The sequence below is a fragment of the Varanus komodoensis genome, unplaced genomic scaffold, assembly GCF_004798865.1.
Source record: "Varanus komodoensis strain SLA01 unplaced genomic scaffold, ASM479886v1 scaffold4, whole genome shotgun sequence".
Taxonomy (NCBI): Eukaryota; Metazoa; Chordata; class Lepidosauria; order Squamata; family Varanidae; genus Varanus; species Varanus komodoensis.
The window spans coordinates 2,225,887-2,242,945 of NW_025335941.1; the positions used below are offsets into that span (position 1 = coordinate 2,225,887).

Below are 17,059 nucleotides of genomic sequence, written 5' to 3' on the forward strand. Positions count from 1 at the left end.
AGAGAGAGAGAGAGAGAGAGAGAGAGAGAGAGAGAGAGAGAAATGTTGCACTCCATTTTGAACAGAGTAAAATAGCTTTGTTTCATTAAAAAGTAACAAAGATAAAAAGAGGTCTGTTAGTAGTTTACTATGAAGCATCTGTGTATGCATGCATACTGTTATGCCAACCTTAAAACTAAAACAAGCTGTAACATATAAATACGAAAAGCTGCTTTCCCAAAATCTATTACACAAGTAAACAGTTCTCCTTTTATATTACTATATTAAAAAGTATACTGCTGCTAAATGTCAAATTATAACCTTATGTCAAAAGGGAAAGGACACTCATTGAAGAATATTTTCTAACAGTTTCTAGCAAATGCAGTTTGAATTTTGGAAGCGTAAGTGTCTTCCTAACTGTTACTGCACATCCATTATTTCCCAGACATAGACAACTCCAACAACCCAGTATTTTGTACCATCAATTCTTTGGCTTGCTCCATGTTCTTGCTCCTGTCAATCAATAGCTTCTTCTAAACAATGTTGTATCTATGACAGGTTGCCATGCCATCCATACCCATGCAACTGACTGCATCATGAGTACAAGGAAATGACAAAAGCAACAGAAAGTATTGCCGTTCTTGCCAAGCTCATCAGTGATAGCAGTCACACCAATGCCTAAAGAACAGTGAAGTGACTGCCACTGACTCAATGTTCCTCTGCACTGCTCTTTTGCATTTGCCCCTCTAAAGTGCCCAAGAGGATTGTTTTGACAACTTTCATGGCAGCATACTAAAGAACCCTTTTTAGCCCAATCAAAATCACTGCTTGCTTGCTTGCTTGCTTATTTATTTATAGCATTTTTATGCCGCCCACTTTGCAACAAGCCTCGGGGCGGTTACAAAGCAAATAAACGAATATTGAATAAAGTTTAAAAATCCGGATACATCTCGGCAGAGCTATAAAAACCCAATAAATAAAAACAACATTTAACAGTTAAAATATCGTTTAAATAAAAAGGTCTTGGCCTGGCGCCGAAAAACAAATAACGACGGCGCCAGGCAGACCTCTCTGGGGAGCGCATTCCGTAGGTGCGGTGCCACCACAGAGAAGGCCCTCCTCTGGGTACTCACCCTCCTAATATCTTTCACGGAGGGCTCCCGGAGAAGGGCCTCTGCCACCGATCTCAGGGGGTGGGAGGGCATATATGGACACAAGTGGTCCTTTAGATAACCAGGTCCCAAGCCGTTAAGGGATTTATAGGTGAAAACCAACACCTTGAATTGGGCCCAGACTTCAATGGGAAGCCAGTGAAGCTGACGGAGGCCTGGGGTTATGTGAGAACAACACCCAGTCCCTGTCAGCAACCTGGCAGCTCTGTTTTGCACCAACTGAAGTATCCAGACCGTCTTCAAAGGCAGCCCCATGAAGAGCACATTACAGAAGTCTAATCGGGAAGTTACCAATGCCTGTGTCACTGTCGCCAGGCAATCGTTCTCCAGGTAGGGACGCAGCTGATGGATCAGCTGGAGCTGGAGGAAAGCGCTCCTCGCCACCGCTATTACTTGAGCTTCTAATGACAGCTCTGGGTCGAGGAGCACTCCCAAGCTGCGAACCCTGTCCCTAAGAGGGAGTGCAACCCCATTCAGGACAAGGTCCAGGTCCCCCATCCCGAAGCCCGACCCACCTACTAACTGGACCTCCGTCTTGTCTGGATTGAGCTTCAGTTTATTGGCCCTCATCCAGCCCATTACCTCAGCCAGGCACCGGTTCAGTACAGCCACTGCCTCACCTGGATTAGTTGAAAACGAGAGGTAGAGCTGGGTATCATCAGCATACTGATGATTCTGCAGCCCACAGCTCCTGATGACCTCTCCCAGCAGTTTCATGAAGATGTTAAATAGCAAGGGGGACAAAATGGACCCCTGTGGAACTCCATGGCATAACTGCCATGGCGCAGAGCCATAGTTCCCCAGCACCACCTTCCGGAATCGGCTATTGAGATAGGAGTGGAACCACTGCAAAGCAGTGTCTCCAACTCCCAACCCCGCTAGCCTATCCAGAAGGATACCATGGTCGATGGTATCGAAAGCCACTGAGAGGTCCAGGAGAACCAACAGGGACGCACTCTCCCTGTCTCTCTCCCTGCACAGGTCATTGTACAGGGCGACCAAGGAAGATTCAGTACCATACCCGGGTCTGAAGCCGGACTGAAATGGGTCCAGATAATCAGTTTCATCCAAGAGTGCTTGGAGTTGTCCCACCACCACCCGCTCTAACACCTTGCCCAGGAACGGGATGTTGGCCACCGGTCTATAACTGGTGGCCATCTCTGGATCCAGGGATGCCTTCTTTAGGACTGGCCAGACTACCGTCTCCTTTAAAGGGGCAGGTACCTGGCCGTCCTTTAGAGAGGCATTGACAACCTTCAGGATCCAGGTCCCTATCCCATCCTTGGCTTTCTTAAGTAGCCAAGATGGGCAAGGGTCCAGTAAGCAGGTGGTAGGACGTACTTGTTCAGGCACCTTGTCCACATCATCAGGCCGCAACAACTGAAACTCATCCATCAATTTTGGACCAGATGGCAACATTGGCACCTCCCCAGAAGGTTCTGAGTCACTAGTAGAGTCCAGCTCGTGATGAATCTGAGTGATTTTCTCCTTGAAATGCGTAGCAAAATCATCACAGCGGGCCATCGAGGGTGGCACAAGGTCTTTCTTGGGGCCCGGATGAACCAGTCCCTGTACCACCCGAAACAGCTCCGCGGGACGGCACTGTGAGGAGGCAATGAAAGCGGAAAAGAATTTCTTCTTCGCCGCCCTCACCACCACAGCATAGGCCCGATAATGGGCTCTTAAGTGTGTTCAGTCAGATTCATCCCGTGATTTCCTCTACCTACGCTCTAGACGTCTCCCAACCTGCTTCATCACCCGTAATTCAGGTGTATTCCAGGGGTATGAACGGGCTCTGCCAGGTGGGAGAGGACACTTAGGAGCGATCGTGTCAATCGCCCTGGTCATTTCCCTATTCCACAGTTCAACCAAGGCATGGACAGGAGCACCAGCCTTATCAACCGGGAAATCCCCCAGGGCCTTCAGGAATCCATTCAGACCCATCCGGCTCCGGGGGCGGACCAACACAATGCTTAAACAAAACCTCTTTTCATAGGATAGCTGGCAAAAGTCTGTCTTTGCAAATAGGTTTTATGTGTGTAAAGCTTACTTTTCTAAAGTACCTAGAGGTACAGGAAACTATTGAAAAGGTGAAGGCACTGAGAAATGTCAAAGCAATACTTCAAAATTAGAGTATCACTGCCCCTTCTGTGAACAAAGGTTCCCTTACAACCTTGCTTGTTTTGACAGCTATCAAGTGAATAGCAAAGCAACAAATTAACCTTGCTTTTTTAATGTCCAAGGATGTTACCTTCTGCACTTTGATAGGAGAAAATTACTAATACATCAACCAGGTGAGAATTTAAAATAGTTGTGCACATTTCTGGTGCCTAAAAAGTAATAATAATAAAAAGGTAGCAAACTAGCAACCCTTTCAATGTACCACTTGTGCACTATGGAAGGGCTGTCAGTGGGAGGCATTCCAAAAAAGGATCCAGAAAACAAACAAACAGAAAAAGATGGTAACCAAAAGGGATGACAATCAGAGAAGTGAGCAAGTACCATAGCAAGACTGAGCAGGGAGCATCAGCGGCAACCCACAGTGAGCCCAATTGTCTGTCCATGTACAACCTTCACTGTCTAGTTTATTTGCAGGGTGGGCTCCTATGTCATACAAACTTCTCCTCAAACATTTCAGATGAATACTTATGGCATAATGGGAGAATGACTTTTTTATCTTTGTTGTTTTGTCAGAAAATAGCCATCTTTGGATCCCCCTCCCCTTCTCACAGTCAGCAACTGGCAACCAGTTAGCTGTATCTCTGAGGTTGTAAAACCTCAGATAATGGGTGAAGATGGAGATACAATGTATTCTGGCAGTGCTCCAGGCTCTTCCCTTTCCTGTCTGAAGTGCCTCAGCTAAATGGCCTAAACTGCAAAGTAAGAGGAGCACAGAGGCAAAGCTTGCCTCCATGATATTCCTACACTGCATCCCATTAGACTGCACCCTTAATTACTTATGCATCTTGAAGCAGCCTTACAATGAACTCTGCCAAAAACTCTGCCAAAAAATCATTTTCATAGATTTGGGCTGTATTCACTCAAATTGCTTGTGAGTCAAACTTGCTTATGAACATTCAAGTTAGCAAGGTCAAATTCACAGTGTTTTAAAATAATATTGACATACTCTCTAAATGCTTCTAAGATTCCCAACCCTGAAAGGCAAGAACCACACAGAAGAACATTCTTTGACCATAGGTGAACTCTTCACTGAATTCAATTCAGAAAATTATAACTAAAATAATAAAGAAAACAAACGAAAAAAACTTCTACAGATTGTTTCTTCCCTTCATAGTAGATACAGAAACATAGAAACAAAGCAAGTCAGAAGCGGCCTCCCAGACCATCTAGTCTGACTCCTGGCTCCAGCTGGCTCTGCTCATGTAATCCCCAACATGTGATTGTCCAGTCTTGAACACCCTCACTGATAGGGCAGAGCACAGCAAAAGCTCAACACCACTTAATATTTATGTAAGAGCTTAAGAGAAAGACTACATCTTTGTATCATCATTCTGCAAAGCATGACTTCCATGCAAAGTTGTTCTTGAGTTTAAAAATGCTGAACTTTTGTTAACTGTGTATCTTCAATATTCTTGACCATCATTGTAATCTACAGGGTACGGCAGAAATACCTTCCACATTTTAAACTTTCACCTATGTGTTGCTAATGAACTTATGCAAGTGCCAATGATGTCTTTATTTAGCTAATGACTTCCCTTTTTTTTTCATATACCCACATCTAGCAATATGGTTTGGACTGGTGCACAGTGTGCTTTTGCTGTAGAAACGTTTTTGAAGAATGGTGAATCTGTAATTGCAACACAGAGAACTTTTCGAACTCATTACATGTTAGGTCGAAATGCTGTTCTGGACAGAAAAACAATACTGCTATGGGTTGCAAATTTCAGAGCCACAGGTTCAGCACTTAAAAAAAAGCCACCTGGAAGACCTCGAAGCGCTCGAACTCCAGAAAGTGTTCAAGCTGTGAGACTTTCTGTTACTCAGTCTCCTACACGTTCAACTCGTAAACATGCTTCTGCCTTGGGATTGTATGATCGAGCAGTCAGAAGAATTCTACACACTGTTCTGAAGTTCCATCCATACAAATTAATGATTGCTCAGAAACTGCACGAACACGACTGGGAAGTTCGCTTGTCATGCTGTGACGATATCCTTCAAAATGTTCCTGCAAATGCTGTTCTTCTTACAAGTGATGAAGCTCACTTTCATCTCTCAGGCTGTGTGAATAAACAAAATTTTCGTTATTGGGTGGAAAATAACCCTAGACAGCTTCATGAAAGACCTCTACACAGTGAATGAGTGATGGTATGGTGCGCAGTTTCGAACTCAGGTATATGGGAACCCTATTTTTTTGAGGAGAGAAACCACTCGGTTACAGTAACATCTGACCGGTATGTAGAGATGCTGCAGACATTTCTGGAACCAAAAGTAAATGACCTTCGCAATCAGGATGTGTGGTTTCAGCAAGATGGAACCACCGCGCACACAGCAAGAAGATCAATGGAAGCTCTGAGGGAAATGTTTCTAGGACATTTGATTTCCTTATGCAGTGACATTGAATGGCCTGCACGCTCGCCCGATCTCAACCCCTGTGATTTTTTTTCTCTGGGATTACTTGAAAGCAGAGGTCTACAAACATCGACCGGGTACCATTGAAGAATTAAAGGATGCTATTCAGCAAAAGATTGCAGAAATACCGCCTGGAATGACTCTTAGAGTGATGGAAAACTTCAGAAATCGTCTACAACAGTGTATAGTGAAAAGAGGTCACCACTTGGAGGATGTAATTTTTAAAACCAAATGAATAAAAACTGTAACCCTTTGTTTAAACAAAAGTGAAATTAATTTTTAATAAATGTAGTTTCTTTTTCCTTTTTTTAACCGTTAAAATGTGGGAGGTATTTCTGCCGCACCCTGTACTTATATGTAGCAAAAGCAACCAATTATACTTTTGCTATTTCAGTCAAGATGACTTAACAATCTTGCCCAATCAGAAGAGTCTCAAATGCTACAATAAACCCACTGTTATGCCACCTACACCTATAACTTTCTCAATGCATAAGAAAACATAGTTTTCCTCAGTTTTCTTCTAATAGTAGGCAATTCTTATTACCTTTATAAGAACTTCTATTCAGTACACACTATCTGCCTAAGCATGACACTTGAATCAAATATGAAGTCTGTCACATCATGCTGATCAAAATAAAGTACAAGACAAATCTGAATTTAGTCTAATTTGGAAGAGGACCTCTCAGCTGATTTATAAAGTCACTATATACAACCCATGGATGTGTGAGATATCAATTAGTATTTCATTATACTTTCCATTTGTCACTTTTACTCTGATGTAGATCATTCAAAAATTCTAAGACAGAGAATCCAAATGGCAAAGACAATTCAATGTTTGAGATATATAAAGGGCCAGTTAGCCTGACATGACAGCCCACCATAACTCATCAACCCACAGTGAAGCAGTGAGACTATGGCATGTGCTGCCACTATTTTCCATATTCAATCTATGCTCAGGGATTGCTGTGTTGTATAAAACTGGTAAACATGGGTTATAGTTAAGTAACCCTCACATAACCCCAAAAGATCCAACAACAAACAATGGGTTCTATACTTGGATTCTCCATAATTAACAACCCATGATTAAACCACAGTTCAGGTTTCAAACATAACAACCACACCACAAGTCAATGATAACCCATACTCTGGGTTATTCTTACATGTGAATTAGGCCATGTCTGCATTTGGTCACTTTACAAAGGAATGACAATTTACAAACTCCAAGGCAATTGGTTGCTGGATGAATGTTTTACTAAAAAAAAGGGGGGGGGGGATAAATCTGACATAGATCATTCCTACTTGCACTTTTCTCTCATAACTAAAGTAAGACATGCTCATACATTGGCCTCATTTGGATATAATACTGAACAATATACACCCAGTCCCCTGGTTACAAATGCCCAAGAACAACCCCTACTTATGAACAAGCAAACCCAGGAGTCCTGCCTCATCCTCAAGTGACAAGCAGGCATCCACAAGTGGCAGGCAGAAAGTGAGCACCTACAAGCACCAAGGAAAGGAAGGAAGGGAATAACAGGAAAGAAGGAAGGGCAGGAGGAGAGGAAAAGAGGCAAAGTCGAAACTAGCCGGTGGTGGTGGAACTACAATATCCTAGCCAGTGTGTTTTGGATCATGTGAAGTTAGTGTTGCCTTCTGTAACTGTCCACTGTACTTGGTTTGTAACTATGCCTCCAAAGCATAAATCCGATGCAAGTGTAGGTGATGCATTGAAGAAAAAAAACCACAATCTAAACTACAGAGATCAGAGACAGGTGAGATGCCATCAGTCATTGGAAAGTATTAGGCATTAGTCATTCAACAAACGGATTCTCTCTCTCTCCAGTACCTGTAATTACTTTATTATTACTGTATTATTATCATGATTATAATGCTGTATTGTGTTTGAGATGTCTTAGTGTTTCTCAGGTGTTTTATTTTTTTATGTATGGGATCCCACTTGCATACAAATTCAACTTAAGGACAATCTCTGGGACAGAACTCGTACCTCAACTTAAATTCACACACATGCTCCCTTCTAGCATAGCCATGAAGAGATCAGAAGCATTTGCTTCTGTTTTCATCTAACTGAAGTTTGCTGCTATGTCTGAACAAAAAACTGGCTAGTTTTAACTTTGGATTAACCAAACAACCTAGGATTGCAAGCCATAGTTAAAATTAACCATTAAATTTTCAGCCATGATAACACCCTAGTATTTGAAAGCAGAAGCACAATGCAGGGGAGGATGGAAAACATGAAACAAAAGCTCACCTAGACTTGTGTCTGTAGCAATGAAACAGTGATGAGCAACTTCAGACCCAAATCTGGCCCTCTGGGGTTCTTCAGAAGGCCATCATGTCCATTCCATGCAACCACCAATCATTCAGTAGTTTCCCAGTTTTTCTCAATTTTCCCTCATTTTAAAAGACTGCAATGCCTCTTCAAAAGTTTAGTTATTAGGTACAAGAGCTTTAAATTAAAATAAGCTGGCACTTTAAAAAAATCCTTCTGCATTTTTGGCCCCAGACTTCTTGCCTTCAAGCCTCACCCACCAGTGGAATGTAGCTCTCAAGAACCTCACTGAAATTAAGTTCATTCCTCAAGCCAAATGAGGTTTCCCACGCCTGGACTAAACTATGGTTTGGCATGATGCTACAAGTCCAGCCACTGATAGCTGCTGCTTTCTGTGTTCCAGTGAAATGCACATACAAAACACACATCAAGCCAACAGGAAGGCAATGCTACAAAATAACTGGGGGTGGAGCATGCCACAATTAGCATTCTGGTTTAAAGTATGTTGCTGTAATTTTTAAATTAGAAAGTTAGATTTCAGCCCTGGTGAAATAAAAGGATCATCAAAAATTGTTGCTACACTGGCTTTTTGACGATGTGTACAGCCATCTCATAAAAAAGAAATAAAGAATATGTAAATGTATTTCATAAACCCTTAACCTACATGTACTCTCCCTAATATTGGTTTTTGGTTGATTTCCCAGTGTTTTTGAATACCCCACTATAATGATCAGAATATATTCAAATGGCCTATTTCCATAGTGGGATAAAGGCAATCATTATTTCTTCTCTAGATGTAGGCCTTTTTTCAGGAGACAGTAAAAGGCAGATAATTCTTGAAGTTGATATTATCATAATCCAGGATGATGATGATGTAAAGACAACAAAAATGTATGCAATAAGAACAGTTTTAAATATTTTGAAAAACAACTGTTTCCTGCTATCTGTTATAAAGAGTAAAATTTAGATAACTTCTTCATATAACTGGTGAAGGGTCACCAGTTACAATCAAGAGACCGCAAAGATTTTTTCACATATGAGTGCCATCTGTTTTATCAGTTTGAAGTCTGTGATGAAGCATTTGTTTTTGCAGAAACAGACTGACACTTACTCCACTATCAATACAAATGTTATTGATGATTATGACTTGGCAAATAACTTAGTTACTTTCCTTACAACACAGACTGGTGCAGACTTTAAAAGTAAATGCAAATTATGAAACAGAATAAAGATACAGATGCACATATTAGAAGTATTGCTTTAGTGCAACTACCAACCAACTAGTACCCCTTCTTGAGAATTAAGAAAAAGAGAACTGTTAACTTTCTTAACATGACTATTTTGTAATATAAGCAGAATCTGAAAGGCACACATGGACTGGCTTTGCAAAATACAATAACCCACGGTGAGTAAATAGCCATAGTGGGTTATCTGTCATGTGAACCAGGACTACTTCGCACAAGATGGCCTGTTTGTGGGCAACAAGCCATCCTGCAAGCCCATGGCTTAAAATAGGGGTTTCTGGACACAGATGAATTTTTCTGTCACCTAAACCGGGACAACCAATCCCAACATGAGCCAAGGGAAATGGTGATGAGCTGCTTGGCAGGTATGGCAAAAAAAAAAAAAAACTCTTGCTGGACCACCACCAGTGACAGCTGATCCACCAAACACCCTAGTGCCACTTCAGAGTGACCATCTCTGGCTCAGTCCTCCCATTGCCAACTGTGAGCCCTTTTGCACTCAACACAGTTCTCCCCCACTGAGACTGCTGTTGCTTGTAACACGTGTGGATGAGTGAAATGAAACTCTTGCCTCTTATCTCCTGAGAAGCATCTCATATCAAAGTGCAGGAGACACCATCCAGGAACATTAATGAAAAGGGAACAAAAAAGGTAATTTGTTGCTTTGCCTTCTCCTGCCTGTTGCCAAACGGCAAGCTGCCGACCGGAAATAAGGCTGTTAAAACATCTATGCTGGTAAAAGCAGGTGCCCTCTACATCAATCCCTTCCCCTTGTGAAATCATCTAATTTTAAAGCTTGGACCTGTCTCTTCTTGGTGTTCTTAACCTTTTCCATTCTTTTCCAACACTCTGGGTGCTCAGGAAAATGAAAACCTGTGAGCCACCTCACCTACTTCAACAGAGTTTTGTCAGCTAGCTGTCAAAATTCAGGCTTCCTTTTAAAACTAGGGTCAGGATCTGAAGCGTTGATGCAGCTTCTTCTGGTGACATGATGGTGAACAGTGGCATGGGTTCGTCCTGCAAGTGCCTGCAGGATCAGTCCTGCAGGTACTTGCAAGAACTGGAGCCTGTGAAATAAGTGGCACAGTTTGGAGCTTCAGAAGGTTGAAGCGATAAGGGCCTTTGTGGTGGCTGTACTGTACTGTGGTCCAGCTCTGCCTTGTTTTCTGTGCCCTGATCCCTGACTGATCCCAGTGCTGCCCTTACCTCTGATCTGACCCCACCTTGTCAGGTATCTAATCCTTGTCTTTGTCCCTGTTCCTACTATGCCTTGCTGGGTATCTGATCCTTGTCTGCTCCTGCCTTTGACTTTGGTTCTGCTATGCCTTGCCTGTTCCTGACTCTGCCTTCACTTCTGTAATAGTCATTTTGACAAGCTTTGTCAGTATCTGGCCTTGCTTTTTATTGCTTTTGCCTTTGCGCCTGCCCTTGCTTGTTCCTGATTTTACCTCTGCATCATGCTGATACTTCCATCTGCTTCCATCACCCCTGGTTCTTGTGCTCTGGCCAATGATACTTGCTGCCTATACCCTGGACCTGAAAATGGTGTATATATCCCTTTCAAAAATCCCAGAAAAGTAGTGATTTTGACATGAAGGTCTCCATAATAATGCTCTATATGGACTATGTGTGTGAATGAAGCCAATTTTGGTCCAGTGGTATCTTGGTTCCCTTACTACTATTTAAAATGGATTTTTTGTTATTTTTTCAGGTCTTTGAAAGAATGAGTAATGCACCATAAAAGATAGCACTATTAGCTGTTCAAGAATTCTAATCAGGACTGTTGATTCTGTTTTTCTAGTCATAGGGCAGAATCCCAACAGAGCACTTGCACCCTGACTAACTGTCTTACATCCTACCATGTCCATTATAAAAATGCCCTTCCCCACACATACACACCTGTGGGACAAGACTTCTAGTGCAACCCAAAACAAGTGGAACTACTTGTGTATAGGAGCTCTACCAACCTGCCTCCTTCAAGAAATGAACATTTCTGCTTATTTGGTGGCTTCCTCTAGGAAGCTCTAAAGCTCCCACATATAAGGAATGAATTCTGCTTGTACAATAGAATCAGCAGGACCCACTGCTTGAGTAAGTGAATAGGTGGGACAGGAGTGAATTGATGTCGGCATAAGCACCCTATTGTTTTCTGCCACTTGACATTTGTTTCCAGATATCTTTTTAGCAACTAGTGGTAGAAGAACAAAATATTGCCATTCTTTCATACAGTCAAGGGCAACACTACTGCTGCATTATACCAATGTGCAAACATAAGATTAAATGAACAGAAGAAATTGCTGGTTTTGTAGCACAGATTGTAAACACATTCTACTGATGGCAGCAGGTTTACAACAGCATACCATATACCAGGCTATTCATAGGTGCAAACAATGGTGTATACAGATACTTCTATTCCTATCACTATGGAGTTAAAATCAATATGGTAGGGGAAACTATAATAGATTATTCCTCTACACTTTCAGATTTATTGTAATCTTCTAAAACTGTTCCTATTTCAGAAAATGAATTGCAATATGTATATCAATGTCATTGATGAAACCATAGGCTGAAGAATTCATGAAAAAAACAAGAATACATGCCTGTTACTCTACAGTCTTAGTCAGGCTGATATTAGATATTAGGACTGATCATTGTATTTCTTGCTTCTGTTTTTAGCAGTTTCTACAACAAAATTATTCAAAGCGGCAATTTTGGGAAAGGACCGTATCTGAAAAAAGCACCTGATTCAGATTGGTCCTATAGGTTATTTCATTTAGTCTGAAAAACTTTGCACTTGAGCCGGAATTTCATGCTTCTATTATACAATGAGCAATCTGTATATAAAACATTTTTGTTATAATAGCTTTGATAATTGAATATTTAGATTAAGGGCAGGAACATTTATTAGAGCAAGTTAGCCTCTACAATATTTAAGTAGAATGTCAATGAAGATCAGACTTCAAGCGCTTTCTTTGTCAAGCATTGGTAATCCATTTAGTATTTCTGTCAAAGTGCAATATAGCCAGAGATACTGTATAGTAAACAGTGTTAGATTTGGTCTAGTGTGATGCATCTTAAATATCTATCTAGCCTTCAGCAACTGAAGCTTACAGTTTAATTAAGATAAAATTATTATATTTCAAACAGATTCTATACAAAAAGTTGTAATATTTATCTTACAAGTCAAATTGAATAAATAAATGGTTATCTTATATTAACTCTGGGCAGTTTGCTACATTTATGCTATGCACCATTTAATTAATAAGATTAATAACTTAGATATTTTTATTGACCAAGAAGGTAGTCCTGATTAATTCACCAATCCCGCCCCCCCCCTTTTTACTATAAATAATTAGAAGAGTGGTAAATGGCAAGTGTCGCATCAGAAAAGAATCCTTCTCTCACACAAGAGAATGCATCTTCTCAGATGGTCTAAACATACATAAACTCAAAACAATTTTCTCCCTTCAAAATGATTGTTTAAAGATGCATTTAATCATGTAACAGGTCTAATTTTAATTAATAAAAGTATTTGTTTATAACATTTACATCCCACCATTTCCCTGAAGGAGTCCAAGGCAGTAATAATACCAATGATCATGTTAGGTAGCTGCCAGTCTTACAGACATCTGCATATCAGGTCTTCAGTGGGTCATGGTATCACAGCAAAGGAACAACTGGAAGTACATCAGTCATTCCAATTCACCTGGTAGTAGACATAAGCCCACCAATAATAAATGCCCAGTAATTCTTTTAGCATAATCCTGACTTAAAAGAAACTTTCAGACATTTTATAATATTATCCTCCACAAAAGGGGAAACAGAAAGAAGTTACACCAGAGTACCTCATGCAAATTAGGACCAAAACATGGATAGGGATGAATTTAAAGCAAATGTTGTATCCTATGTTAGTCCTACTGCAGCAGATCCATTGAAATGAATAGGACTTATGAATGGCTACATGGAGATACAACTCTACATTTGGTGAAATACTATTGTCCCTACCATGTGCATTTTAAATACTGAAGACTTCAGACTGCTGTGTTCCTGGAACCATCGCTAGTATGCTCACACACAAGGCCAGGACAAACGCCAATCTTCTTCCCCATGTTCATCATAGTTGATTTTTCTGAGAAACCAGAAACAAGGAGACACAGCTTCACCATACCACTCTCTTTAGAAATACTAAAACATTTAAGAGGACACAATTTATTACTGACTCCAAGCAGTATTACACAACTTCCTGATTCATAACAGGAATAGCTAAAAAAATCCTTAACTTGTGATGTTAGGATCTATTATGGCATTTTCAACTCTATCTAGCCACAGCACCTTCAGTCTCCTGGAAGTCTCACCCAAGATGCTGCCCTCTTCCTAAGCTAACATAATTGCACCTTCAAAACTGGGAGCTATAGAGTACTTCTGTTGATGCCTCCCTTTTGGCCCAAACATGATGGAGGAGAATGTATGAAAGAAAATGGAGAAAGGAGCATATCCCATGTAGGACTGGAAAAGTGGCAAAGACAGAGAGATAAAAAAGGGAGGGGAAGAAAGACAAGGGATAAGGACGGCCCTCGACCAGCTTCACCTACCTTTCAGCAGCACTGAAGACACAGTTCTTCCCGCTGAACCTGCGGAGAGGGGGCTCTCTAGGTAACATAAAGACAGAGGAGGAGAGTCTCACAGTGGGACCGAAGTGGGGGATGTGGTGACTGAGGTGCCGCGCCTGAGCTCCCGCCTCGCCTCCTGTGTACGCCTGCGTCTGGGAGGCCTCTTTCGGCGGCACTGCCCGGGCACCGGCTTTCGCCGGCCCCTACTTCGCCCCCCTCCCAGAGTCCCTGCCTCTCCCTTCCTCCTCACAGTTGTTTACCTTCCTCACCGCCTAGCACTGCCACAGTCGCCATCTTCCCCCAAAGCCAAGCACCCCACACTGACCGTCACTTCCGCCGCCGCCACCTGTAGGAAAAGCGAAGGAACGCGCCTGGGGGAGGAGAGGAACCTCTGTGAATACGGAGTTGCCGCTCTTGCTGAGGCTGCCGCCGCCCTCCCGGGGGCCGCTCCATTGGCCGCTCGCCGCCGCTGCCTCATAAAAGCCGCCCGCCCCGCACACAACGCAACGCCCTCCCGCCTCGGCTCCCATTCACAGCGCGGCTCCCATTCACGGCTTGCCCCGGCGGAATCGCGTCAGCCTCCCACACGCCGTCTCCCCTCACCAAATCTGCCTCGGCGGGCTCATTTCTTTTTCCTGCCTTCAAGGCTGTAAAACCTGCCTCGCCTTGCTTTCATTCGTTCCCGTTCGCTCTAGTTCATGCAGTAAACCAAACAAGCCGCCTCTTCGTCTAGCTTCATTGAATGTGCATATATTTCGGGAAGTGCATTTGCAGCTCTGCCCAATACTTGCTTTTTTGAAATATTTACAGTAGAAACGTAAATCAGTTATATGCCAGTTCAACGGCCATAGTTTCCTCTCCAAAGAATCCTGGGAATTGTAGTTTGTAAGGGTGCTGAAGATGTTGGAGATGTATGCATATTTCTTGACTGCACATAAATTTAGCTCTTCCTCCAAGGAGTTCTGGAGGGCATGTTATCCCGATTTTACCAGCATAACAATCCTGTGGGGTAGGATAGACTTGAAATAAAGAATGGCATAGGTCACCCAATAAAGTTGATGGCTAATTTGTGCCTGAGGCATACCAAGTAAATCCAACGTAATTAAAATACACTGCTGCAATAACATGGCACATTTATTATGTTTATATCCTACTGTTCCTTGTAAGAGTGCAAAGAAACTTGCATATGATTCCTAGGCAATCTTGCATCCAAGCAGCTTGCAGAGACACACCTGTTCTATGCATCTTAAAATGTCTAGATCATTTAATTCTTCATGCAGTAAACCATAAATATTGCACAAATGATGACTATATTCTTCCCTCATGTAATGACTGGAGGAGACTGTGACTTGTTTAAAACAAACTTTCATGAGTACACAAAATATACTCCAATTTATCAGTCTTTGTTAGTGATGTCTGTTCTGGAATTATAATCTCATATTTGTTTATTATTGTATTTTTATGATTACATTTATACCCTACCCTTTTCCTGCTTGCAATGTATTTGAGAATGTTTACATAGATCACCTCTTCCTTTTATCCTCAGAACAACCCAGTGAGCTAGGCTAAGCAGACAGTTAGGGACTGACCCAAAGACATCTACTGAGCGTCGTGGCTTTGTGTGGGGACTAGAACCTAGATCCAATGATATGGAATGTACCTGGGAGAACAGACCACTAAAGATGTAATACTATGCATGTCTGACAGAAAAAAAGGCTTGTAACTCAACCAGTGGGAGACCCTTTTTTCCTATCTAAACATGCCTAGGGTTGCACCCTAAATATAATTGAGCCTTATTTTTGAACAAACATTCATAGGATGATTTGATTAAGCTCTAAACAGTGAATATTTGTATTAGGCTGTTGCAGTAAACACAAGGAGCATTATGGCTACTTAGGAAACCAATGTGCTTGCACATTACTCTCCAAGTTCAGAAGATAATGAGCATCCAATCAAGACTGTGTTGAAGAAGACAGAAACAGTTGATGTCTTTTTCCTGTGCTTGAAAGGAGAATGGGCTGAGGCATTGCCAGGAAGCCTCACTACTTCTTCCCTATCTCCAGAATGCCCCCTGTGCCTGCTCTGAAGTCACATTTGCAACTTTGGAGTTACAGTGGTGCAGGGCAGAGGGATGGCACTCCACCATTGGAAATCTACCTCTGATTTTGGAATACATTTCTCAGGTTAAAGCTGGGACCACAGCCTATCCTATGCTATGCAGAAAAATAACCATACAGTTGCACTGTTAACTACTAATAAATTGTTGAGATGTTGCACAGTTTGAGGTCATTTACTGAGATGCATAAAGTGGTAATGTCAGTGGATAGCGCTACATGCCATGAAAGAGAGTTGTAATGAGGTTGAATTTTTTTAGATTATGCAGAGCAAAAATAGTAAAACTAAATCATTCAGTCATAGTATATATGCTACACCCGACTGATCATGAATTGGCAAATCAAAATAAATACTGCCAGAAAACTGCTAAAAAGAGGCAATAAAAAATCTAAATCAGTTCCAACTCATCTATTTCACTCTGGAGCTACCTTTGAAACTCTTTAGGTATGAAAATGTTCAAGCTTTTAGTTAATGGTGAGGTGACTGAAATGCTCCCAAGCAAATATGTACAGGATTGCAGTCTTAGGATAGAAAGATCTTGAGATATGCTGAGGCATAACCCCATTGTGCTACAAAATACAAAATAAGCCACTGACATGGAAGATAAACTGGTAAAATTGGTCAAATACAGCAGTACAACACAATTTTATTTTTGATATAAATATATCAAATATAAATATAATAAAATCCCTAAGCAGTTCACATACATTTAACATACAATTAAATGCAATATTAAAAATTCCAGTTACAAGAATACAGATCAAGATATGAGCAGAAAAAAATATAACAATATGATTAATTTAATTATAAGCCAGGGAAAGCCTGGGTATACAAGTACATGTCACATTTTCTTCTTCCCAACTGCACAGGGGAGGGTTTTACAAAAGGTGAGTGCAGCTACAGAGAAGGCCTGCCACTAACTTATTATGCAGCAGCATTCCATTCATTTTTAAATGACCCACAAGACTTCCTACAACTATTGTTTCATTTATTTACCCCACTTTTTTCTTACAAACTCAAAGCAGCTTATATAATTCTCCTGTTCTCAATCTTATCCCC

At 41.5% G+C, this 17,059-nt stretch overlaps 1 protein-coding gene across 7 annotated transcripts in view; it reads right to left on the reverse strand.

Annotated features, from left to right (window-relative positions):
* The window catches only part of KLHL15 (kelch like family member 15), a 28,608-nt gene extending 13,956 nt beyond the window's left edge, over positions 1-14,652 (reverse strand). The window contains exons 1-3 of one of the 7 annotated variants that reach the window (XM_044441540.1): positions 14,146-14,226; positions 13,868-13,924; positions 13,281-13,404 (exon numbers count right to left, since the gene is read on the reverse strand). The gene's annotated coding sequence lies outside the window, so the exon portion shown is untranslated. The other 6 variants (XM_044441544.1, XM_044441541.1, XM_044441546.1 and 3 more) reach the window with 6 other exon arrangements.
* Positions 14,653-17,059: the final 2,407 nt, after the last annotated feature.